Here is a 27,650-nt window from a genome sequence, read left to right on the forward strand (position 1 = left end):
TACGGAGAATTTTCAGGGCAGTGAAAGTACTATGTGTAATACTGTAATGACAGATACATGACATTGCAAGCTCGTCTAAACCCATAGAATGTATAATGCCAAGGGGGAGACATAATGCGAACTATGGACTTCGGGTTATTACGATATGCCATTCTAGGTTTATCAGTTGTAACAAATGTTCTACTCCGGTGTGGGATACTGATAATGGGGGAAGGTTATGCATGTGTCGGGGCTGGGCGTAGGCAGGAGATCTCTGTTCCTTCCCTCAATTTTGTTGTGAACCTAAAACTGCTCTAAAGAAGTCTTATCTTAATATAAAAAAATTGATAAAAACTGATCTCTATTCAGCAGTATCTTGTAATATCTGAGATCCAAATATCTTTAAGAAATTTTTTAAGGAGATAAATTTAACATTTCTCTCCTTAAACCAGGGCAACGTGGTCTCACTTTGTACCTTAATTTTAGATGATCTTGTCCTGGCTCTCTCTCTGAGTCTCTCCACAGGGTAAGAAATTTTCAGAGACAAGAGCTCATTCCCATTTAGAAAGTGCATTCTTACTCCTAGGCTTCACTTTAGGTATTAGAACCACAGAATCCCCTGCCCTAACAGCCATGAACCAGATTTAGGTCCCACACAGTCTCAGTCTTGCATCTTAACTTGCAAGTGTGGACCATTTACTGGTGTGCACACCCCTAAATCCATGGGTTGGCCTGTAGATATTTGCAGAGGGTGTAGATGAAGATTGCACCTGAGACCTGGAGTATCCAATGCAAGATGGTGAGACCATTCATGGTGGAGAAAAAGGGAGGCTGTTAGTGAAGGGGAAAAAAAATACATAGGTGATGAAGGTGGAACATAATGTGGGTAGAAGACCAGAGTTGCACTGTCTGGAAGGCCAGATTCTGGTACAGAATTCCAAGGAGATTTTCAAACCTGGTGTTCCAGAACATATGAAGGTATTTGTATCAAAGTAAGGAGACAGAATAACTTTTACTTAACAGTCTTTCAGCTTGATATATAACTATTTGACATTTAGACTTACAATTTGTGAACCTCCATTTTCACTTTTGTTCTGGGATGCACAGATGTTAGGGATGTGCTTGCCATGAATATTGTTAATAACGTTTTGTCTCCTCCAGTTTTCCTTACATACAGGCCTATGGGAAGAAGTGAGGAAGGTATGATTATTTTGAATGTACTTGTTCAATAAGTTGAAAAATTCTTTTCTGACTCTCTCATACAAACTGTCTACTTAGAGTTCATTTCCTGTGCAGCTCTCCATATCACTGGAATCTGTCTGGCAATACAGTTGATGGAAATATAGCACATGGACATGTCTCAGCTGCCTCAACAACTACAATCTAGTATCATAAATGTATGTAACTTCTACTATCTAGGATTACCATTTCTTGAATTTCTGAAATTACACAAATAGCAAGTAAAAATTTAGACAGTCAGTCTGTGATATGTGTGCTTCAGTTTGGAATGGTTATGCCTTCAGACAAATAAAACCAGGAAATTATCCAGGCAAGTTAATTAAAAATAACTTAGTGAATTTTATATTTCATTGTCTTTTGAAGGTAGTTTTCCCAAAATTCATACAGAAAATTCTGTCAAACTATCTCTCAGAAGAATAAAATTTAAACTATGTTATGTTTGCTGTTGAGAAATAGGATTAAATCACCTCGGAACCTTTCTAGAACCAAATTTCTTATGGGTACAAAAAGAACAGTGTTTGTTTTGTTCTGATTTTTAGAATCAAAATATGTCTCTAATTTTGTTGGTTAATGATTGTCTTGGTTCACACACTTTGTGTCTACTTCCAGATATTGTGTTCCCATACAATGGCAGAGTTTTAGAAACAAATGTTTTACATCTAACATTACCATCTTTTCCTATTGCTTTCATTTCACAACTATAGTGCTCATTGAAAAAAAAAGTTGGTGTAGAAGTACAATGTTTTGGGAAAAGAAAATCCCTCAACAAGGTGAAATAAATGTTAAAGAAAATAATATGGGGTTAAAATGGGTCCTCATTTTAGGTAAATAACCTCAGAGCCACAGGTACATGTTAAATTTGAAATATATATTGTTACATCTTAAATACTGCTTAAAGATTTTAATGTTGTATATAATAGAATGACAATGAGTGTTACTATGTGACCTCAGATATCCTGTTGGCTTACAAGACTGGGAAACGAATGACCGTTTACTAAGATTATGACTGAGTGTTGAGAATTTGAGGGATTTTTGAACAAGTGAAACCAAATTCAGGAAACACAATACATATATTTGTAAAGAACTAGGCAGTAGATTGTTCTTAATGTCTCTCTGCTTTCTTTGTCCAGTCTTCAGATCTATGAAAAGGCTGATCAACCACATTGGACTAGAACAAATGCCCCTAGGTAGTCCAATAAATCAGTCATGGAACCAGTACGGGAGCTATTTTGCCCCTAAGTCAGGCAAGGAATATCACCACTGTTAGTAATTCCACAACAAGGGCCATGCAAACTCCATTAATGAAAGTATGACTGAGTAAGCAGAGAAGTTCCTATTAACCAAGACTGTGGAGATGAGTCAGTGAGATCAGTCAGATTACTTGTGTGACCATCTTACTGTCTTGATATAGCAATGCCTACATTTGAAATGCACTGACAATTTCACATGAGATTGTACTATTTCAATATAAAAAAAATCATATGGTGGGAACATTATTTTGTATTGTTTTGAAAAACATATTTAGAATAACAACTTTTTGAAGTCTTATGAGTGTATGGTTTTGAAATGTTTTCAGTAATAAAAAGATTTTCTAATTATCATTTATATAACTTTTTCTGAAGATCTCAGAGCAATAGAATTATGCAAGGTCTTTGTAATTTGTGAGTTTTATATCATAATGCAGGAACAAAAAAAAGTCCTTGTGAGCTTAAGTAACTGTTAAATTGAAAACAGTGAGTTAAATTTAAAGATGTATGTATTCGTGTTTGATAAAACTACACGTTGAGACCCATAGAAAATCACTTCAATAGATTAAAAAAAATGTGCAAAGGCTCTGAAGTTAATACCACTTCAAAGTTGAAAAGCTATATGCCTTAAATGGTATAGGATTTTTCTGCAACATGCCATTAAATTTTTAATTTTACAACTATGTACAAACTTTAGGATGATCTCACATTTGGAAACATACCAAAAATTAGGAGATGCTGTTTTTGAAAGTATGGTAGGAAAATATACATTGCATTTCCATGGTGTGATTTTTTTAGAAATCTAAAACCTGAATTTGGAGAGTGAAAAAGAAGTTGTCAGAAACTATTTTCCACTCTGTCAACTATATGTGCTATTGGAAAGCCTTTTAAGTCCATTTCAAGCTTTCAAAGTTCTTTTAAATTATTTTAACTCCCACATTAAATATTAATCTTATGAAAATATATAGGAATAATTACAGATTTAAATAAAAATAGTTTTTGGATGTAAAATCAAATTTTGCCCCCTCTGCCCATCCCCAAAAATGACTCAAAGCCGGCAGCCCACTTACTGTGGAGTGTGATATCATTCATTTCTGCCAGTCTCTAGAACATTTGCCCTTTAGGTCACTTCACTGCTCAATTTAAGGGTCTGATCAGCCCAGCCTGATTCTTTTCTTCAAGAACAAAGCTATATTTTTTCAAATGTTACATATTTATTTTTATTTACCATTTATTCATTTATCTCTTTGTTTATTTTACTTAAATTTAGCTCTGTCTCCCCCTGCCCTTTTTCTTGGTAATTGATGTAACACTATTCTCCCTCCTACCGTGTTTTCCAAGAAGTAAGGGAAGTCATTAACATACTGTCATACTGTTGTTTCCATATAAAGGAGCATTGCCCACTGGTAATAGTCAATCATGTATTTGCTTATCAGGTAACTTTTCTATTTACTTTTAAGGTCGGTTTAGAATATTTGCCACTCTGTAAGGGAACACTTTGAGTACTTAGGGTACTCAGTACCTGTGCTTGTTAAGATCTTGTAATGATATGAAATAGCTCAAAAAAAGCCTTCAAAAGAGTTGGGTGCTGCCATTCTTACTTATCGGTAGAGTTGCTATGAGATTAATGTAAATCCATATTCAAAATATGTAGTCATCTGCACATAAATTCCAGCTAATTCTTCATAATGCTAAAAATATGTTAAATGCTGTATTTAATTTGGTTAAAATGGAACATGTCTTAACAGTGTAATAATTTTTTTAAAATGGCCTTTGGAATGAGCATGGCAATCACACCAAAGCTGAGGATGCAGAACTGATCTAAGATACATGGTCATTCATTTGGTAAATACATTAAGCATATAATCTAGCTATGATATGTATTTTACCAAGAAAATGACCTGATTGACATTTTAATATTTAATTGTAGTATGACAGTCTTATTTATAAAAAGTTATATTTTTATCTCAAGTAATATTTGATTTCATAAGTTAGTTAACTGGGCAGGTTGAATACATATTGCACAAGGGCATACTAATGCAATTAAAATTAGCTTAGGCAAAAATTGTCATGAAAAATTTATAATGTGTTACCAGCAAAGATTATTTCTGTGTTTACTATGCTTAATATTGATTCTTCAAAGACTTGTTTCATAACCAAGTTCTTTTTTAACTTAATTCTTTTTTGGTATATAATATTATTTGAATTCAAAGATAACTCTATATTTAACAAAAAGGCTCATATGTCAAATTTACTGAAGTGGTTAACTTTCATATCATTATTTAAAACTTAAGGAAAGAGAGGTTAAAGTTTTTTAAAAGATTCATTTGTAACTAGGCATACCTTAAAAAAAGTTTTAGTAGCCCACCAGCAGAGATCTGATTTATTAGATGTTGGTTAGACCAAAGATGTACATTTTACCAAGCAATTCACATGGTTCTGATGAAGATAGTTTCTATACCACATGTGATAAAATAAAGTTCAAACAATAGAACATGATTTTTAGGACCGAAAAGGAAACAAAAAAATGTATTTGTATTCTCTGATATCTCTCTCTGCGAATAGGCTTTTAATAAAAATTCAGCTACCAGTCCTCCATTGTCTTTGCAGATCATCAATGCTCATAAGCTATCTCCTTCCACTCCCCATTTATTTACTTCGTTCTGTTTTCAGTGAGAAAATTAATTGCATTACATTGGGCAACCATTATTAGCACCTTTAATTTTCCCATCCCTGTCTCTCTCAATTCAGGAGTGGTTACCAATGAAACAATAGGTTTGATTGGGAGGATGTACCCTAAATCTTATTTTTGAATCTAGGCTGACTGTGTCTGACCAGGAAAGGCTCTGAGTGACAATCTTATCTCCTGCTGTTTTGAAAACAGAGAAGTTGGCTTTTCCATCTCTCTGAGTCTGCTGATTCTCAGTCATTTAGATTACAGGCCACAGGCAGAAAGACTCTTGCTTCCATCTCTGCCTGCAAACTGACAGATTCTTGCTTGGACTTATCTCTTTTTTATAGAATTTTGCATTTTTCCATCAGAATTCTGTGTTTTTCCATCCTCTTTCCCCACAGCTACAAGTTCAAAGGCATTTGGTGTGACTCCCAATTATTACAGGTTATAGTTCACCAAATGTTTTTCCTCAGGACAAGTGTCACAAGCGTATCAGCATATACTATATCCTTTCTTCTATCAGCTGTCACGTACCAAGACAATGTTTTCAATTTTTATTGGGGCACAGCCCCTCTTCCAGGTACCAATTTTGGAAGTAGAATTCAGACTATACTGCTAGAACAAGAAACCCCACATTTAGTGGTTTGAATGATGTAGGAGTTTACCTCACAGAAAACAGTACAAAAATGAATTTTCCAGGACTGGGGGAAATGACCTGTTCTAAGAAAACATTTCCGGATGCAGATTTCTTTCCTCTTGCTCTATCATCTTCAAGTGCTCTGTACTTGGCCATATCATCACTGTTGGCTAGCATTCCTATCTCTGCCCAGACCTGAAGAATGTGAATGAGGAAATCCACTGTTGGTGGCTTTAGAGTTAAGGTGATGATCCAAAAGTTGCTTACCTAATTTCATCACATATACCAGTGGCCCAAAGAGAGTATATGGGTGTACCTATGCTAAAAGAGGCTAAGTAATATATCTTTCTGGGTTATTATGTGGTAACTAAAACTTAGGAGCCCCATCGTAGTAAAGGGAGTAAAGGGGGGAATAAATGCAAGAAGACAATTTGCACTCAATGCCAAAAGAAACTACGGTTTGGCTTTAGTATTTCCTAGTCTATCAAATACAAGGCCTTCTGAATAGCTTTCTAGCTCCCAATGCTTGCTTTACCACTTGTCTATCCTCACCTCTGGAATAGTTTTACTAAGTTCTTAGTAATACTCATTCCTCCCTTTGTGTTTTTAATCATGGAATTTTTTTCTAATACCTCTACTCATTCATCTTCATCATCTTCAAAACCTGATTTGAAATTTGTCTTCTCCACAAAGTACCTGATTATTCTGCATAATTTCCCATTTCTCACATCATCACTTTTTACTATGTTTATTTCCACTTATGAAGATGTTACTTTAATAATTTTAACTCATTTCACATTTATATGCCATCTTCCAGCTAGACTGTAAACACTTCAAGGACAAGGATAAAGCACTTCTTTTGAAAACACCAATAATATGAAGAAGTGAGGTAAATGTTCCTTGCTGGAAAAGCATCCCTCCTATGACAGAAATTTTTGGAAGAAAAGCACAGTGTTTGAGAATGAGAATGCCTTTACTATTTCTGCTATTTAACCAGCTGTGTGATCTTGGACAAGTAACCTGATATTCTGTGCTGTTATTGTTGTTATGCTAATGATGAAGTCTAACAGCTTTGACAGCAGAGTTCTTTATGACTAAGTTTGGTGACTATGGCATACTGGTTACTCAGTTTTATCATTTACCATGCTTAATAATATCATTTTTCTATGTAAAAGCTCATATTGTTTATAACTAATTTACATGTGTTTTGTTTTTCATGATATCAGGCAACATTGGTACAAATATCAATGTGTGCTACTGTCAGTATACTAGCTTCTAATGATAATGCTCAACTGCTTTTGCTATGAAACTCTAGAGTCATATAAAAAATTCACATTTATCTGTTAAAAATAAATTTACTATTTATTTACTAAATGAGAAACCATCTGATTAAACAATGTCGTCTACTGTGACCTAAGACCCAACAAGTCAGAATTTGTAAAACCAAAGTGAACCAATTCTATACACAGTTCATGCTGACTCAGCACTTTACATAGAATAACTAATGTAAAATTATATGCTAAGGTTATTTGATCTCTAATGTCCCTTCTAGCAATAACATTCCATGATTCATACTGCCAAAAGTGAAAGTTTCTTTATACTTTTAAATATTAGTATGATATATTCACATTATTATTTTTCTAGTTGATTAACTTAAAACTATCATATAAAGAACTAAACAATTTTTGAGTAAAATATCTCTGTTGTTACAGATAAAACTTCTCACATACATCAAAGCCATAAAATTCTGGATCCTAGCAAGTCATCCAGAAATATTAAATATAACTAGCCATCCTGGAAATAAGGCTGAGCCTTATATTGGCTTAACATAATAGGTATTTTATTTTCTGTTTTAAAGCCCTGAATGCACAATGGTTCATTATATACAATAAAATTTGTATAATGAGATAATAAAAGGAAATATTAATATTTGTGCTTTTCTCTTCTACTTATTTATAAAGAACTTCCTAGTCAATCAGAAACCAAATTTAGGGCTTCCCTGGTGGCGCAGTGGTTGAGAGTCTGCCTGCCGATGCAGGGGACACGGGTTCGTGGCCCGGTCCGGGAAGATCCCACATGCCGCGGAGCGGCTAGGCCCGTGAGCCATGGCTGCTGAGCCTGCGCGTCCGGAGCCTGTGCTCCGCAACGGGAGAGGCCACAACAGTGAGAGGCCCGCGTACCGCAAAAAAAAAAAAAAAAAAAAAAAGAAACCAAGTTTACATGCCTTCCACATATATTCTCAGAGGTTCTATATTCTCCTGCCAAACTTTTTATTAACTGATCCCAACTCATAAACCTGGGCTTTTTTTTTTCTTCTCAATATCAGAAATTGGTATCTTATATAAAGTGAAACAAAACTTTTAAAATGAGGAATGGTATTTTAGTTGATTCATGTCAAGACACTTTAATCAGATAGTTAAATAGTTGCTAATATTCATCCACTCAGTATTAACCTAATTTATGGGGTATTGCTTATCTTTTGTTGCAAACCTGGTCCTTCATCTGTCCTTTATTCCATATTTTTATTAAGTTAGTTAGAATTGGGCTTTGTGATATGCAGCATAAGAAACCAAACTAATCCAAGAATAGTTTTGTGACTTTCAAATAGGAGGATAAAAAAATAGCTGGGGAAGCCCTAGAGAAAAGTAGTAGGTAAATCTGAGGCAGATGAAGATTTTTCAAAATTCCTACCAAGGTGTAATCTATTTTAGTTCTAGACTGAATTAAGGAAATGAACCCTCACTATGGGCTAGAACAGAGAGAGAACACACTCTGGGTAAAGATAATATTTTAAGGAGACTTTACATTTTTCACTTTAATACCTGTGACTTCCCCTGCATAGAAACAGGAGTATACTACCATATGACAATAAAAACTGACCCTAAGTTATTCCTAGTAAGAAGTTAAAAGAGAAGTTCTTTAAAACAACTATGATTAATATATTTAATAAGCTAGAGAAATATAGAAAGGTGAAAATAGAAAATATCACTAGAAAACTTGAATCTAAAAAAAATCAAATTGAAACTCTAGATCTTAACAATACAGTAACTAAAATTACTAAAAGCAAAATATATACAAGACAAGACTGAATTGGTGCAAAGAAAGATAGCAAAACATATGCTAAATCCAAAAATCTGGGGAAAATATAAATACACTAAACAATTTGAGTCATGTGAGAAACAGCGAAAATATACTCTTTATCTCATAGTGAAAAGAATCCTGGAAGAACAGGAAATATGAAGCAGAAGCAATATTTGAAGAGTTGAATGTCCAAAAATTGTCCCAAACTGGTAAAAGACATGAACCTTTAGGTTCAAGAAGACCTATAAACGATGTGCAGAATGAAAGAAGAAAGAAGAAGAGAAGGAGGAGAAGAAGAGGGAGGGGAAGGGGAAGAGGGAGTGGAGGGGGAGGAGGGGGAGGGGAGGGAGGGGAGGGAGGGGGAGGGGAGGGAGGGGAGGGAGGGGAGGGAGGGGGAGGGGAGGGAGGGGAGGGAGGGGGAGGGGAGGGAGGGAAAGGGGGAGAAAGGGGGAAGGGGGAGGGGAAGAGAAAGGAAAATCACAGGGAGTCACATCATAATAAAACAGAAAGAAAGAAAATCTTGTAAGCAGCCAGAGGAAGAAAGAGACATTACTTTCAAAAGAGTAAAAAAATAACACTGACAGATAATTTGCCAAATAAATGATGAAAGCTAAAAGCAGTGGGATTACACTGTTGAAGTTTGAAAGAAAATACCTGTTACACTTGAATTCTACTTTCAGTGAAAATAATCATCAAAAGTGAAGATAAACTTTCTGATTCTGACTAGCACCTAGAGAGTTGCAAGAAACTATTGATCTCACTCTAACACAGATGATATAAGCTACAGCATCATAGTTGTCTTGAATATGTGAGAAAGCTGAGGACAATAAGAAATCCATGTGAATTAAAATGCAGGAGGTGGAGCCCTTTAGGAGGGAGAAATGATGACTTGCTTGCATTCTCGGTGAAGCAGCAGGAAGGGGAAAAATTTACCACAGAATGGGATAGGGAAAAAAACAGCCAAAAATTTAGAATTTATTGACTGAGTGTGACCTTGTTCATGTTTTGAGCTTCCAAGGACCTGTAGCCATAGAGAAAAATTACATTAACTGCCATTTCTTACACTCAGGACTTCACTGAATGCTTGGGCATAATATGCCGAAAATACAGTGAGGGAACAAGGTAGGAAAACTAGAAAATTACTCCCAGGAATTCTGGACACTTACCAAATGTAAGACAGTTAGCAGCTTGGTAATAATGCTAAGACATGAGAATCACAGCTATGTATTTTTCTCTGTAGAATTTACTTATAAAATATATACTGCTATTTTTATATTATGTTTATGAATTATACTGATAAAAATAAGAGTTTATTAAAAAATGATTTCTAAGCACTGTCATGAACTTGAAAGTGTACTATGTCTTTCTATGAAAAGTAACACATGATAAGCCATACTACTTTCCACTTAAACTGAATATGCAAAGATATTCTTTTAGTGTTTTTTGTTTTAGGTGGAGTTATATTTCATTAGATCAGATTGTTTTTTTCTTTTTCCTGAATTGAAACTTCTTTTTTAATTTTGAAAGTCATGTTACCAAGTTGTAGGGAATGTTAAAATATGGCTCTGTTTATGTTGGGGCAAGTTAAAACATCTATTTCTTCTCATTCTATTCACTTGTCAAATCTTGACTACTGAAATAGGGATTCTTAAATTGATATGATTATTCATAAAGAATTCTTTCCACTTAGAATGAAGTGAGAAGTTTATAACAATCCTTAAGACCCCTTTCCAGTTTCTTATTCATTCATTCATTCATTTGAAAATGTGCTATTGTAAAAGCCTTTGTCGTAGAATTAGGAGCCCTGCTGGGTATATTGGCCTCTTAGGTTGGTGAAAAAGTAGTACTGAATTTCCAAACATTCAAAAAATGTTAGAATGATGAGCTAAAATATTATAAAATAGAGACAATACAAAGCTCTATATCTTCATTTGATTATTGGATCATCATCTGTATCATCATTCCTAAGTCTTTTTAAGGTGAAAGTAAACTGTGAATATGCTAAAAAGCAATATTGAACATATATAGCTGTGATGTATGAATGTCTTCACAATATCTATCCATGAGATGATAATATTATCTCCATTTTTTGGCTGAGTAAACGTAAACCCATGATTAAATAAGTAGGTCAATATCACAGAGAAATCCTAGTTTCCCTGACAGCAAAACCTATAGCCTTGCTGTTACACTGTGCCTCTGTCTTTCCTGCTCTGAAGTTGGCTGATGACACCCAAGACTCTTGGATTTATTTTTGGTTGGGTTAAGTGAGCTTGCTCACCAAGGGGTATGTAATGCATGGGTCAGAAATCAGGAAAAAATTATAGTAAACATGGACTGTACCTTGCCAGCCTAAGAAAGGTTTCCTACATGTGTTTGCATTTGAATGTTGTCCAAAGTGAAAATACACCTTGCTTACCTGTGCTTACATTGATGCACATAATAATGATAGAGCTAAAAGTGAGAGTTGTCAGAGGTCTCTTGGATTGGTAGGAAAATAATTCATTTTACATTCTGAAATACAGACACTCATTTCTTTTAATAATGACACTTGACAATTCATTAAAGCAACAAGTCCATATTGATTGACAGTTTTGATTACCGAACACAGCACTCTCTGTGCCATCCTTTCATTTGTTCTCTTGCTTTGGTTTCTTATCTTTGCCTCAATGTAAGTTCTATTTCAGTATGTCTGTCCTTTGAAGATGAAAAAGAAGAGTTTTACAGCATATATTTTTTCTCTTTAAGGGAAAAGTTTAGGGTGGGAGCACTGGTAACATTGTCAATATTTTATTTTTATATTTTGTTTCCCTTTAATTATAGGTTTGCCATTTAGACCAAGTCAGAGTCTAGTAAATGAATTGGTTGTGGCACGGCTGGTCCACAAATGTCTGTAGGGATGTATTGGGGGATATATTTCCACATTATTAACTGCACCACCGATTTAGCCATGGTAACTGATATTATTTCAAGAGTTGGGAAAGAATAGATCAACTCAGCTACAGCTCTAACAGACACAACCTCAGTTCTTTCAACATTGGCATAAGACTCATTCATTTTAATAAAAACTCTTTTCTTCACCTCAAGAAATATTTCCAATTCCTGTCACAAATTGAATCCAGTCAGATTTGTGATCTTCGGTTTCTTACCTCTGATAATTCATACAAGAACGTCTTTCCTACCAGTATCTTTGTTTCCCCATTAATGAATAACATCAAATCTGAGAAACATGCATTTACTATGTGTTTGAACATCTGTTTGAAAATCTCATCCTTTAAAGCCAAAGGTGGAATATTTTTGCACTTCCCAGTCCTCTGGACATTCTATGTCTACAATATGCTGACAAGTTAACATTCTCTCAAGCAAACCTAATTTCCTTTCTTCCGAAGTAACTCCAAGTGTTTGTATTATTCCTTTCACATTTTTGTATGGAGTCAGTGAGAGGAAAGAGATAAGGGGTTCAGGACACTGCTCAATTTTATGCCTTACTATGAAAACTTTTTTGTTATAATTTTTCTACTATTGAAATAGCTGTTGTAATATAACTGCATTTAGAGTAGCATAAGGGTTATAATTCGTACTGCCTGGGTTCTAATCTTAGCTTTGTCACTTAATAGCTGCGTGACATTGAGCAAGATAATGAATCCTTCTGTGTCTCAGTTTCCTTATGAATAACGCATATATAGGCATACAGGACTTCGAAGACTCTTTGGCACATATTTAGGGTTCAATAAATGTTAGCCATTTTAATAATCATTTTGTTGCTGCTGCTCTTGTTATTATTCGGGCACTCAGTGTCCATGTGCCATGGGTTAATAAGAGGAATTCCTTAAGACTATGTAGAAAATCTTCTGAGTCATCTAGAAAAATATATACCATTCCCCTGCAGAGCTGAAGCAGATCTTTGCAGCTAAATTCCTTTTCCACTCTACTTACGAATTTTCAAATGGTAATGTAATTCCTATTTTTTTCTACACTTTTCTTTATGCCACTTAAATGTACACAAGGAAGTATTGGAACCATGTGTGTATAAGATTTTACTATGTGCATTTCAACAATTCTAAGTTTACTTGACAAAAAAATTCAAAGTTATATTTTGGCAAATTTCACAATCCTTGGCTCAACCTGGATTTGAGGATCTGTCAGGAGGAATATTTTCATTAGTGATAAAGAATATACTTTCTCCTTGATAAGTCTGAATAAAAAGTAATGTGTTTGATACTAATGCCTATAATTCTCAGCATTTTCCAGTTTCAAATTCTTATATAATCTCCCCAAAAACCTTAGGTGGAATTTAAATAGCTTCGTTCAGGGTTGGATGGGTTGTAATGCCAGAAAAAAAAAAGAAACACAGTTTAATATGGCTCTTTAGGGGGAGAAGTGGGACCAGTTGGTAGACATGTTAATATTGTTTATCTGGCAATAATATAGACTTATGAGACAATATAATCCAAGTCTCTGAGTTTTTCAAACATTTGCTAAGGGTGTGCAGAGGAAGTAAAGGATAGAAGCACACAACTTCTAAGCTTTCTCTCCCTTTTTATATTTTAACCTCCTTATTGCACCCAAATATTTAGAAAACTACCTGAATATATTTTCTTTTCCCTCCCACCAAATGAATTGGTGACATCCTTTGAGATAACCAGAGATAATTTTGGTGATACTTAAACATCATTGAAAATCACTGGGTGATGGTGATTTAGCTAAAAGGAAGGAAATCAAGGCCCTTATTTTTAAAATCCCCAAATCAAGAAAAACCTCTTCATTTGTTCTGAATAGGAACTTTTGACAATTGGGGTAAAATTCTAGCTAGTTTTCAAATTACTTCTAAAAGTGACCCAATATAGCCCAGGTATGCTCTTTATACACTCTTTTTGCTGTTTCTACCATCCAAAAGGATGATATGTTTTTGGCTCAATTTTATTATCATACTGTAGTAAAAGGAAATATCAATAAATTCATGAAACAAAACAAAGAGAAAGAGAGATGTTTAGCTTTGTATCATGTAAATGTTTAGTATGTTTTTTCACCTGTAAATTCTCATTATAATGGGGATTCTTTTTCTGTTTTGTAAATAAGTTCATTTGTACCATTTTTTTAGATTCCACATATAAGTGACATCATATGATATATGTCTTTCTCTGTCTGATTTACTTCACTCAGTATGGCAATTTCTAGGTCCATCCATGTTGCTGCAAATGGCATTTACAAAACAGAAATAGAGTTACAGATGTAGAAAACAAACTTATGGTTACCAGGGAGAAAGGGGGAGAGGGATAAATTAGGAGGTTGGGACTGACATATACACACTACTATATATAAAATAGATGACTAATAAGGACCTACTGTATAGCACAGGGAACTCTACTCAATACTCTGTAATGAACTAAAAGGGAAAAGAATCTAAAAAAAAAGTGGATATATGTATACGTATAACTGATTTGCTTTGCAGTACACCTGAAACTAACACAACATTGTAAATCAACTATACTCCAGTAATTTTTTTTTTTTTTTTTTTTTTTTTTGAGGTACGCGGGCCTCCCACTGTTGTGGCCTCTCCTGTTGTGGAGCACAGGCTCCGGACGCGCAGGCTCAGCGGCCATGGCTCACGGGCCCAGCCGCTCCGCGGCATGTGGGCTCTTCCCAGACCGGGGCACGAACCCGTGTCCCCTGCATCGGCAGGCGGACTCTCAACCACTGCGCCACCAGGGAAGCCCCAATTTTTTTTTTTTAAATAGAGATTTTTCCTCTTTTGAAGTTGTTAGATTAGGGGGTGCTTTAATTTGTGTTCCTGAAAAGCAGATACTGAAGTGATGATTTGAGGGAAAGTGGCTTCTTTGGGAGGTGCAAGAAACACTGATAATATGGTAATTGAGACAAGAAAGAGAAGACAGTGAATAAAGATGTATTTTCAAGTGAGTAGCCATTATGAGTGACTAGAGCTTAGATCTGAAGAACACTTTGGGAAATGCTATAAATACACACTTCAGTTATTCCATAGGAGAGGCAAGTGAACCACGGTCTTTAGCCCTTAATCCCTGTTAGACATTGATTGAAGTTTGCTTCTTGGGGAATGGGGGGAAGCGTTGTTAACTCCTTGATATTCTTAGCCTGCCGGGATCTTGCCACAGTGGTTTTCGTCCCCTCATGTGAAAGACTTCTGGCAAAGAGATTCAGATACTGTTATTTGCAAGTCTAACAGCAAGCATTAAAGTGATGTAAGTCAGGGTACCGACTGCATTTGTTAGAAATGACCTCCTCTGTGTCTTTAAAATGAAAGCTATCTTATTCTAGCTGTTCTTCATATTTGCTCACATATCACACTTGTCTTTTCATTATCTCATTACATTGCAATTGCTTATTTATTTCTATACCTCATGTTGTTCACTAATGAAATTCTAGCGCACTGCTCAGTAATTGCTCAATAAATATTTCTTAAATAAATAAAGAAGAATCTCCTCACAATTAAGAATGCCACTTTACAATCCACTATTATTGATTTTTCTTACTTACCTCATGCTAGTCCAGACTGCTTACATACTTCTGATTTACCGGGAAGATTATTCTAGTATTTTCAACACACTTTACAGTCACCTGTATTTAGAAGTACTTTTCCAGTCACTCTTATTGTCCCAACCCATTACCATTTAATTAGAAATTTGAGTGAGGGAAATGAAATGCCATGCACATGTCTTGGTATACCCAGATTTGAAGGATAAGTACATTAAACACCAAAAGGAAGGTAGTGCAAATACATGAGTAAATATGCATTGCCAGGTAAGTGCACTTTACAGGTATGCATTAAAATTCAAGAGGTTGCATCCCAGAGAAAAGGGAACAATGGGTTGTCAATGAGATTTTAAATGAACAAGAAGTATTCCTGTCAGTTTGAGAGTGATCTAAGAACACGCGTTCAGTAGAAGTGCTGGCCGGTGGAGATGTGGACAAGTTTACATGGAGGAGTTAAAGACTCTTCCATCAACTTTATACTTCTTTGCTGCTAGTACTTACATTTTCTCACATATAATAAAATACTCAAGTTAATTGAGGTTTGAATAATATCTTTTCAGTAGTGTTATTTCTTTGGTTGTTCTTACTCTTATGCTTTATGTTCTCTCTTTGTGTAATGGCTTATATTCTAAAACATATAATCTATGGATGTATCAATTTCTTAGCTGCCATCCATATTTGCAGTGCTGAAGAACTTTAACTCTCTTTTGAATAAGGACACATTCTAAGATATCCAAAAGTATTCAATTTATACTTATAACAAATGAATTTAAATCCCTAGAGATGTATGTGTTTGTGTGTGTGCATATACACATTATCTATCTTTCTATTATCTATCTATCTATCTATCTATCTATCTATCATCTATCTAGAGATAGGGAAGATGAAAGAGATGTATTTGGCGTAAGTTGCTTTACTCCTGGGGAAGCAGTGATGATCTCTTCATAGCTTCCTCTTCTACCATGTCATGTAAGGGTAAGGCATGTCTCTAACCTATAATGTTTGAAATTTCCCAAGACTGCAAATTGATAAGCAAGGCGTGAACTCTTTGTTAAATACCAAGGCAAAGATTTTATAGCTTTGAAATGTGAAGGCTTCTAAGCTGAGGTGATGTTTAAAGAAGAGAACTATGAAAAAATGACCCCTTCAAGTGACTTTCAGACCCTATTTGCTAGTCATTTCAAACTTTAGATTTAGTAAGCAAGAAATTGGTAAACAGAATAATAATGGCCAACACTTGCTGTCATCACTATTTAACAGGTGCTGTTGTAAGCATTTTATATAAAATTTCTCATTTAGTCATAACAATAACCCTATGCATAAATATATTATTATCCTCCACATTTTAAGAAGGTAAGATTTGAAAACTTAAGTAATGTGCCCAAGGTCACGTAGCTAATAAATGTCCAGGCAGGACTCAGACTCATTAGGTCAGACTGCAAAGATCACACTCTTAGTAAAATTCCATGTATAATTTAAAGAGAAGAGGAAGCTTGGGGTTACCTTGAGATAAATTATAGATATCCAGGCTTTATATGCCCCTCAAAAAATTAAGGGCTCTAGTATAACTGATTGAAACACTCAGCTTAGGGACACTGAAAAGTCATCACTAGGTGATGTGGACTTTATTTGCATAGATGTTATTCAGTTTGTGAGTGAAAATCTCTAAGGCTTTAAGAGATTGAGGTGACATTATTTGTATAATTATAGTAGTCACCTTGGTAATTTATTACTAATTGGCCAGATAGAAGGGAATGGAAAAGACTGGGGTAGGATGTGCTCAACTTCTGAAGAAATAAGTATATTTACGTGTATGTGTAGTTGCCATGCTTTTTGCAGTTTAACTCATCTGCTCACAATTTGGTCTATAATTACTGATAAACAAGTGATAGACAGATGGCAGAAAAAAGTGGAGGGAGACCATACAAACACCATCACTTATCATTAGATATTTGTCTTCAGAGACCAATATTGTTGAGAAAAAGTTTGTTTTCTGACTTCAGAATATATTTGCAGTGATGGCATAATTTCTGACTGCATATTGGGAGAGCCTGGATTCCTTGATATGGTGAGTGATACCTATGAAGTCATAACTAAGGACTTCAAGAGGGAGTGATAGTGTTTCAGGTATATCACTGATAAATGGCTAACCTTCAAAGCAGCAAAACAATGAGTTTTATCTCAAGTTACCCTGATCAGGCAAGACTAATTTTGAGTCTCAGACTATGTAAATCAGAAAATAAACTCTATGTGTCAGTGAAGGCCAATATTTCTAGCTGAAAAGTCACCTAAGGTAGTGGTTCTCAATGGGAGGGTCTATTCGCCCCTGAGAAACTTTTGGCATTATCTGGGGACATTTTTGGTTGTCACAACTGAAGGGGATGCTACTGGCACCTATGGTGAGATGCTTCAAACATTCTACAATGCACAGGAGAGACCCTAACAATAAAGAATTATCTGGCCCAAAATGCCAATGGTGTCAAAGTTGACAAACACTGACCTATGAATAGAGACTTACTTGGGGCAATTTCAGCCACAAAGCCTTGAAGCCTTCAAGTAACGATCTGTTAAGAACGGACAGCAACTGTTGGGATGATGAAGGCTTGTTCTCCTGTGTTTTCTGATTGCACAGGCTAATAATTATCTCTAAGACGAGTGAGCAGGGAGTTTTGGATTATTGGGAATCTTGGCTAGGTTGACTGAACACTAGCTTTTTTATGAGAGCTTGAGTACAAAGAATGATAAAAATTCTGAATTTTATATCAATCAGTTCAGGCAAATAAAAGAGAAAATATAAGTATATAGATATATCATGTAAATATTTCAAAATTATATTACAGAACAATGTCTATACAGTTCTCTCAAAAATGTATTTTCAATACTAATGAAGTATAAAGGCAAATGGCAGAGGGAGTGACACATAGAGATGTTCTTTTTTTTTTTTTTTTTTGTGGTATGCGGACCTCTCACTGCTGTGGCCTCTCCCATTGTGGAGCACAGGCTCCGGATGCGCAGGCTCAGCGGCCATGGCTCACGGGCCCAGCCGCTCCGTGGCATGTGGGATCTTCCCGGACCGGGGCACGAACCCGTGTCTCCTGCACCGGCAGGCGGATTCTCAACCACTGCGCCACCAGGGAAGCCCTGAGATGTTCTTTTAAAATGTTATTTTCTCCACATTTTCCAATGAAAATTTAAATATGAGAAATCTCAATGAATTATATTATTGCAAGGCAGTCTTGCTTCCAGCTCACAAAACTACAGTAGGATGTAACAATAATAATGGTTTTCCACATAATTCTGGAAAAAATCATCATATGATTTCTCAAAAATTAACAAATATTAATAAGAATGCCTCTAGACTTTAATAAGAAAAATAATTTCACTGTTGCTTTGTAGAATGCACTTTCCATTTGTTTTAAAACTAAGTGATAATCACAACAAAGCTCTAAGTTTGATTTACACTATTGATTTCCTAGTCAAACACTAAATGTCCTTTTTTCTGAGATTTTAATCTCAAGAAGCATTATTTAGCATATTTTAGTTAGTGTGCATCAACTAGTACTGTTTGTGAAAGAATGTACTTGAAGACGGATAGGCTCTAGATTAGGCATAATGAACCTGGGGTCTGAGAATGGGCTTTGGGGTCTTTGGATCAAAAATTAAAAGCAAAATTCTGTATTTGAGTGTACTTTTATCCCCTGCGGAAGCAGGCTATAGTTTTTATAGGATTGTGACGAGGTCCATGGACCAAGTATTTAAAACTATTACTCCAGAGGAAAGTTAGAAAGGGCTTAGAACAGTCACAAAGTCTAATTTTCTCCCTTTTCTACAGGGAAATATAAAATTAAAGCTGTCATACTCCCTATTGGAGCAGAGAACAAGAAAGGTGAAAGTATTTTGTCACTCTAGGCTCATAAGGAACATCCATTTTTCAAAAAACTCAGTTTCGAATACACTGGATTCTTTTTTAAATGCAAATCAACAAAAACTATACTCTTAAGATATCTCTACCTACTGCTCCCAAAGATTTGAGAATACACACACACACACACACACACACACACACACACACACACACACATGCAGACCAAATTTTAAAAAGTCCAATTTAAAAAATAAAATACTATAAAGCAACCTTTTTAGGTACAATCTATGTCATCTAAACACTGCATCTGTAATCACTTGCAATTAACCTATTGTCTCTACCTCTGCAATAATTTTTAAAAAGATAATAAAAAATATTGATTTTATGATTTTTTCAATTCTTATTTAAGAATGTTCAACTTATTTCCTTTAAAGTATTCCTGTAGCAATCTGTTTGGATTTCTGCTATGTTTGTCATGTCATTCTGTATTTCACTATGATTAATTGCAAACATGTCTCTTTATTCCATAAGAGACTACTCTCCTGAAATCAGGTATGATTTCTTATTCATTTTTTTTTTCTATCAGAGTACCTTTCAAATATAAAGTGCTCAAAAACTACTGAATTTGTATACTCTAATAGTGCTTCAAATTTTGTCAAAATAATTATATAAAAAAACAACATAGAACACAAAATTCACTTTGTCAGATATTAAAAAGGGTCAACTTGGTTAAAGATGTAAATTTATAAACCAGTATGGAGGAATAGTCAGATCCTCAAATATCTGTTATACAAATACATAGGAAGGATAGGTACAGTTTCAAACTAAGGTCTCCTTACACTAGTTTAGTTAAGAGTTCAGTTCAAACATGAAGATACATGTGGGCAAAGGGAATATTGTGACAGGTATCTGATTTGTAATCACATAAATGACCATGTTACTTAGAAAACTTTTACTTCTTCTGGCCCAGACTGGTTATAACTGGAAAAGTGGTAAATTCTATTTCAGTTTTCTCTTTTTGCAGTGATAATTGTGGATTGCAAGTACAAGTGTAAAAATATCCAGATATTGCAGACCAATGAGTTAAATTAACGACATGCTTATTTAGTCAATTTTGCTTCCAGAGCACATTCATTTGAACTGTAATTTGTAATACTGAGATTTTGCAAACCTAAATTAGAGCCAAATCTCAATGTAAATTTCTTTTCCCATGTGCAAACCTTTACTGGGGTGAAACAAAGATTCACTATGCAAAATGTCCATGCGCCAACTACAGATTTATAGAACTAAGGAGGACTAAATCAAAAACCAATTTATATAATTCTTTGAGAACTATTCCAGAGCCTGCCCAGGCACTGCATTTTATTAGCAGGTGTTACATTACCCCAGCCAGCTGTCAATACCTGCTGTCACCAATGTGGTACAAAATATACACAGAAATACAGCAAATACATTCCCCCGATGTCCTTCACCATCATGTCTTGAAGTTAGGAAATATAAACTTTGTTTACCTATCACCTTCATTCTGCTTCATTATTCTAAATGGAGTTATACAAAATGCGTATTTTTTAAAGTTGATTTTTCCAATCATTGTTATTGTTAATAAAACTGTAAAAATTAACTTTAAGATAGCTAGAAATATGATCATTGATATGTAAGCAAAACTTTTAATGAGTTTTTGCACAAGTTAAATTATGGGGAAAATTTCCATGAAATTGCATTTATTTTCACAGTATGGTTTCCTCTTTTCAGTTACACACTTTTCTTTGATCTCTATGTCATTTACAAGACCACAAGTCAACTCTCCTCACCTTTGTCTTTTGTAAATTCTCTATACTGAATATCCATGGCATAGATATACTAAGAAATAATTAAATTTAAAACTCTGATGAATTCTTTGCCCCTCTAGCAAGTTAAGGTGCAAAAAAAAAAAAAAAAAAAAATCAAGATCTTAAACTGTCTAGATTTTATTTCTTTAAAACTGACTCACATATTGTTAAACCGGCTTATTTTCCCGAAGCTATTTTTATCTTAGATCTCCCATGAGAGATCTCTTGGAGATCTCTCTTGGAGAGAGCCTTTCTCTTGGAGTCTCCTTTTCAATTGGTATATGCACAACCTTTCCAAATTCCTTACTCAACAGTTCAAGCAAACATTATGTTTATTCTTACTCAATTGATCAATTTTTCCCCAATCATATCTTTCTTTTTTTCTTTTTTTTTGGCGGTACGCGGGCCTCTCACTGTTGTGGCCTCTCCCGTTGCGGAGCACAGGCTCCGGATGCGCAGGCTCAGCGGCCATGGCTCACGGGCCCAGCCGCTCCGCGGCATGTGGGATCTTCCTGGACCGGGGCACGAACCTGTGTCCCCTGCATCGGCAGGCAGACTCTCAACCACTGTGCCACCAGGGAAGCCCTCCCCAATCCTATCTTTCAATTCATGTCTACCACAAGAACAGATTTGAAAGCGATATTCCTGGAAGTGGTGGCTTCATCTCAAAGTCAATTTCTTTACACAAATTCTGGCTCACGAGAGTCAAGTCCTGTCTGGTCACACACAGCACAGAGGTTCAACAAAGATACCTGAATAGAATGCATTTGAGGGAACAATCTTCTTAACAAATAATCCATTCGACTTCCAAGGTCAGTCTTTTCAGTGTCAGAACTTTTCCCTGAGGGGTTTTATTATATCAGACAGTTGCCAATGGAAACAAAAAATAGTCTTTTAAGTATTTTGAGTTCTATCGCATTCTCCTTCTATCTGATAATCAGATATTAGAGATTTATGTAATAATAATCTGGAAGAGATTTGAAACTACTGTTTCCTTTTTGTCGTTTTCTTTTTCCCCCTTGGTGCTTGAAAAATAAGTAGACTTTCAAATGACAGTTTACTTCTTTCTAGATTAAAAAAATTAACAGATAAACATAATACATTCAGATCTCTCCCTATAAATTGGGGTTTCAAGTTCTGAGATTCAGTGTTTGAAATGAGAGAAAGTTTTAAAAATCCTCTTTTTCCATTTTAGTCACGTAAAAAGTCATCTTATATTTAATGATTGATTTGATTTGTTCTCTAGGTATAACTGCGTAGATTTAGCTTCCTTTTTTTAACCAAGGAACAGGAAGAATTTAATAATCTCTTATACATATGCCAACTTAAAAAATGTCTTGCTTCTATTTTAAAAATTACTATTAGGTAAATATTATTAACTCCACATTTCTTAGAATTGAGGCCAAGATATTTAAATAACCTGGCAAGTTTCAAATTTTTTAAAAAAGGGGAAAAAATGTATTGCAATAAGGCTTTTCAATTTAGGTTAATTTTGATTGCCCAGTTGCAAAGCCCATACTTATGTCATGTCACAGATGGAACTCTTGGCCTGAACTAATATAGAGAGAGTACATGGATAAAACTGAAGTTATATTGGCACTTTCAGGCACTGCCTTGGAGAAGTTCATGGCTTTCAGTGTTCTGAGTCATGGAAGAGATGAGATAGAAATAATATTAAATATATTAGTTCTATAGAAGCACTAAATTTGAGAATTGTATTAGTAATATAGTGATGTAAAATTACAACATTATAGGCACCTGGGTAAAATTCTGTATATCTTGTTTAAATAATACTGCTCATGTCACAAATTTGCATCAAATACAATCTTATTATCTTAAGTGTAAGGTACCTTTTTTTTTTTTTTTTGCGGTACGTGGGCCTCCCACCGCCGCGGCCTCCCCCGTTGCGGAGCACAAACTGCGGATGCGCAGGCTCAGCGGCCATGGCCCACAGGCCCAGCCTCTCCACAGCACGTGGGATCCTCCCGGACCGGGGCACGAACCCGTGTCCCCTGCATTGGCAGTCGGACTCCCAACCACTGCGCCACCAGGGAAGCCCAGTAAGGTACTTTTTGATACCATTCAACATTAAAAATTCTTTTGTATGAGAAACTGGGTTTATAAATTTTGCAGTTATGTCAATTTATACAGTACTTGTCTTAATGTGATTTTTTTTAAAGCATTAGCAGGAAAATAACTTTTCTTTGTTTTTGTTCAAAGGGTGACAAGTGATTTGCTTTCAACACATAATTTCTACTTTCAGTTTTGCTCTGATGTGAGGTCAGATTAATGTAGTCACTTGTTCTGGAACTGTCTTCACACTGTTTTACCATAGAAGTATCTTTATACTATTTTATCATACATGTAAATTATTTTACCTCCAGTAATATACCTTTACATTATTTAGTTTGCTAAAGTACTACACATACTCATGCATGCTTATAAAACCCTGGTACTTGGATATTCAATGATGCCTATATATTTATTATGTATTATTTTATTTATAAGTCACCACTTTGGGGCAATCTTACCCCATTAAGGAATGATAGAATTCATACTTTTATAGTTTCTACATGATTGTATTGATTTTTAGTAAGATTTCCATAAAAATAAAGCTCCATCAGAAGTTCTGATAGTTGTAATATGAGAAGATCAGGTGACACCCCTTGGCAGAAAACAAGTATATTGAAAAAATTGCCCCCCAAAGTCATAATCATTTCAGAGTCCTAAAAATCAACCAAATGCAGACAACAAATTGAGAAGCAATTATTCTTCAAAACTCCAATGTTACTGGGTGAGAACAGTAGTAAATCTATAGCCTTTTTGGGCCTTCCCATCAGCTTGATTAGAGAAAGTTTTAGTTTTAACGGTTTATGGCTGACTGCAAAACCCAGCAGATTTGAAATAAGACATTTAAGATTCAAGTGAAGGTTGAGAGTCAGTACAGAGTAGCAAAAACCTGTAGTTTTGTTGGCTAAATGTGGCTGACATGGTTAGTAGCTACAGGGAAAACAAAGTTTTCCAATCCTGAGGTACCAGGCTGAGTCTATGGTAAGAGGAACAGCAGCCAGAACTTAACAGGGAGATTCTGGAAGTGAGAAGATAGAAATGTTGATATGAGATCTCCAAATATTTCTAGTTGGTTGCTAAACTGTGCAAGTGTAAAGCAACCTGGAAGGAACCTGGAAGAATAGAGGCCAAGGGAGATTTAAAACTGGCTTTGACCTTGTAGGTATTTCTCGAGTCACACATAGCTTGGGTAGCTAAAGGTAGAAACATCCCAGACTTGAGGTTTATGAGCACAACATACACCTGAATCATTGGCTGATCAGTAAACTATGCAGAAATAGGTATAAGTTCTTCTGCCTCCCCAAAAAAAGAGAAAAAAAGGGGAAAGCTGAGCAAAGATAACTATAGCTGCACACCATGAGGGAATCTGGTTACATCATCTAATTCCTGACAAGAGACTAAAATAAAGATAAGAACACTCAGAAAAATAAAATAGAATTCAGAGTTCCCATAATATACCACCTAAAATATCCAGGTTTAAGCAAAACTGTGAGATATACAAAGAAAAAGGAAAATGTAAAACAAAAAAAAACAAAACAAAAACAACCTTAAAACATAACTAAAAAATAATCCCATCTGTCCATATGTTGGAATTACTGAATGAAGACTTCAAAGTAACTATTTATTTAAAGGAAAATATGATAACAATGAGACTAGAAATAGAGACTCTCAAGAGAGAAATGGAAAGTATGAAAAGAACCAAGTGGAAGTTTTAGAGATAAAAATTATAATAACTAAAATGAAACATTCAGTAGATGACTTCATCCATGAATTTGAAATGGAACATGGAAAACCATGAACTTGAATGTAAATTAATGAAAATTATCCATTCCAAAGACAGAGAGAACAAAGATTGAAAGAAAATGAATAGTTCCTCAGAGATCTTTGGAACAATTTCATGCATTTCAACATGCACATGATGAGTGTCTCAGAAAGGATGTAAGAGAAAGGGGAAAAAATAAAGAAATAATGGCCAAAAATTGTTTTTCATATTTGATGAAAACTCTAACTTACAGACCCACACAGAGACACACAATAGTCAACTGCTCAAATTCAAAGGCAATGAAAAGTCCTTCATGTAGTAAGAAAAAAATGACTGACAGCAGACAGGGAAAAATGGAAACATTGACTTCTCACCAGAATAATAGAGGCTGATAGGCACTGGAATAAAACATTTAATGTGCTGATGGTTAAAGAAGAAATAAAACTATCTCCTTGGTGGACAAAATATTCTTCTATGTAGAAAATCACAATTAACCTACAAAAAAGTCATTAGAACAAATAAATAAGTTTAGCAATGTTGCAGGATTATAAGATCAATACCCCTAACTCAACTGTATTTCTGCATATTAGCAAAATAAACTTGATAATGAATTTTAAAATAATTCCTTTGAAAATAGTACCAAAAGGGAATAAATATTAGGAATATATTTAGTGAAAGTAGAGTAAGACCTATACACTGAGAAGTATAAAACATTGCTGACAGAACTTTAAAAAGTCAAATAACTGGATATATATACCATGTTCATGAATTGGAAGATTCAAAATGCTAAAGAGTTAATTCTTCCCTAATTGATCTATAGATTTAATACAAACCCAAAGAAAATTCCAGTAGCCTTTTTCTTTGGGTGGGAGGAGGGGGTAGAAATTTGCAAGCTGAGCTTAAAACTTATACAAAAATGTAAAGAACCTAAAATAACCAATTTGGAAAATAAAATATCATTGTGGAGGACATACATTCCCTGATTTCTCAGCTTCCTATAAAAGCTAAAGTCATCAAAAATATTCAGTACTGGCTTAACGATAGACATATAGTTGAATGGAACAGAGTAAAGAGTGCAAAATGGTCCTCACACATATGGTTAACTGGCTTTGGACAAAAGAGCCATAGTAATTAAGTGAGGAAAGAATATTCTTTTCCACAAAAGCTGTAGTAATATAGGTATATATTGAATGAATATCAATCCATCCTTAACGCCATATAGAACGATCAATTTAAAATTAATTACAGACTTAAATGTAAGAAGTATGAATTTTTTTAGAAGGAAACATGAAAGAAAAATATTTGTGACTTTGCTATAGGCAAAGATTTCTTAGGTTTGACACAGAAAGTAAGAAGAAAAAAAAAAGGATAACCAACAGACTGGAAGAAAATATTTGTAAAACCTATCTATATCTTATGTATCCAAACTATGTAAAGAAAACTTGAGACTCAAAAATACAAATTTAAAAAATTCTCATTGAAGTGAACAAAATTTTTTTTTGAGGTACGCAGGCCTCTCATTGTTGTGGCCTCTCCCGTTGCAGAGCACAGGCTCCGAACATGCAGCCTCAGTGGCCATGGCTCATGGGCCCAGTTGCTCCGCGGCATGTGGGATCTTCCCAGACCGGGGCACAAACCCGTGTCCCCTGCATCGGCAGATGGACTCTCAACCACTGTGCCACCAGGGAAGCCCGAACAAAATGTTTTAATTGACAATTTCCCCCCAAAAGATAACTGAATGGCAAGAAACACATGAAAAGATATTCAACATAATTAATCATTAAGGAAACACAAATTACAATCACAATGAGATACCACAAAACACACACTAGAATTCATTTTACAAAAAGAAGAGAGAATAAATACCAACTGTTGGTAAGAATGTGGAGAAACTGGAACTCTAAAGCTTTGATGCTGGGAAAGTAAAATGACATAGCCACTTGGAAAAAGAGTTTGTTATTTTTTTTAAGTTAAGTATATGCTTGTCATATAATTCAGCCACCCTATTCTTCATAGTCTACTCTAGTGAAATAAAAATGTTACATTTTATAATTTCCACTAAATTCTTTTACACAAAATAAATAGCAGCATCATTTATAGTAACAGAAAATCTGGAAACAACCCAAAGATCCACCAGCTTGTAAGCAATATATGGTATTTTAACATAATGGAATACTATTCAGTAAAAAAGGAGAAGAAACTACCAATGCAGGTAGTAACATAGATCAATCTTAATAAGTTAAAATTATAGAGCCAGAATCCAATATATGGTTGTCTGGGATTAGGTGTGGGAGTGAGGATTTATTGCAAAGAGCACAAGGGGATGTTGTGGGTATGATAGTATTCTAAAACTGAATTGCAGTGATGGCTGCACAACTGTATAAATTTACTGAACTTATTAAACTGTACACTTAAAATAGCTGAATATTATGGTATGTAAATTATACCTTAACAAAGCTGTGAAAAAATTCTTTGTAAAAACATGAGAAAAAGTGAGAGAAAAAAATGAAATTAAGGTTTGGGTTTTCTGTTATTGCATCATATTGCAATGATTTATGTACATATAATTTAACATTTATTGATTTTCTACAATGTTCTAGGTTCTTTGAGGATATTAAAAAAAAAAAATCTATGCCCTCAAGTCACAATAATGACCTAGGTAGACAGAGCTGAGTAACTGAGAAAAATGAGATAAAAAGTTAAAATTGAGATACAAATTCCTATGAAAATAAAGAATTAATTGATTTTAATTGAGGGTTC

Source organism: Hyperoodon ampullatus, assembly GCF_949752795.1.
Source record: "Hyperoodon ampullatus genome assembly, chromosome: 11".
Taxonomy (NCBI): Eukaryota; Metazoa; Chordata; class Mammalia; order Artiodactyla; family Ziphiidae; genus Hyperoodon; species Hyperoodon ampullatus.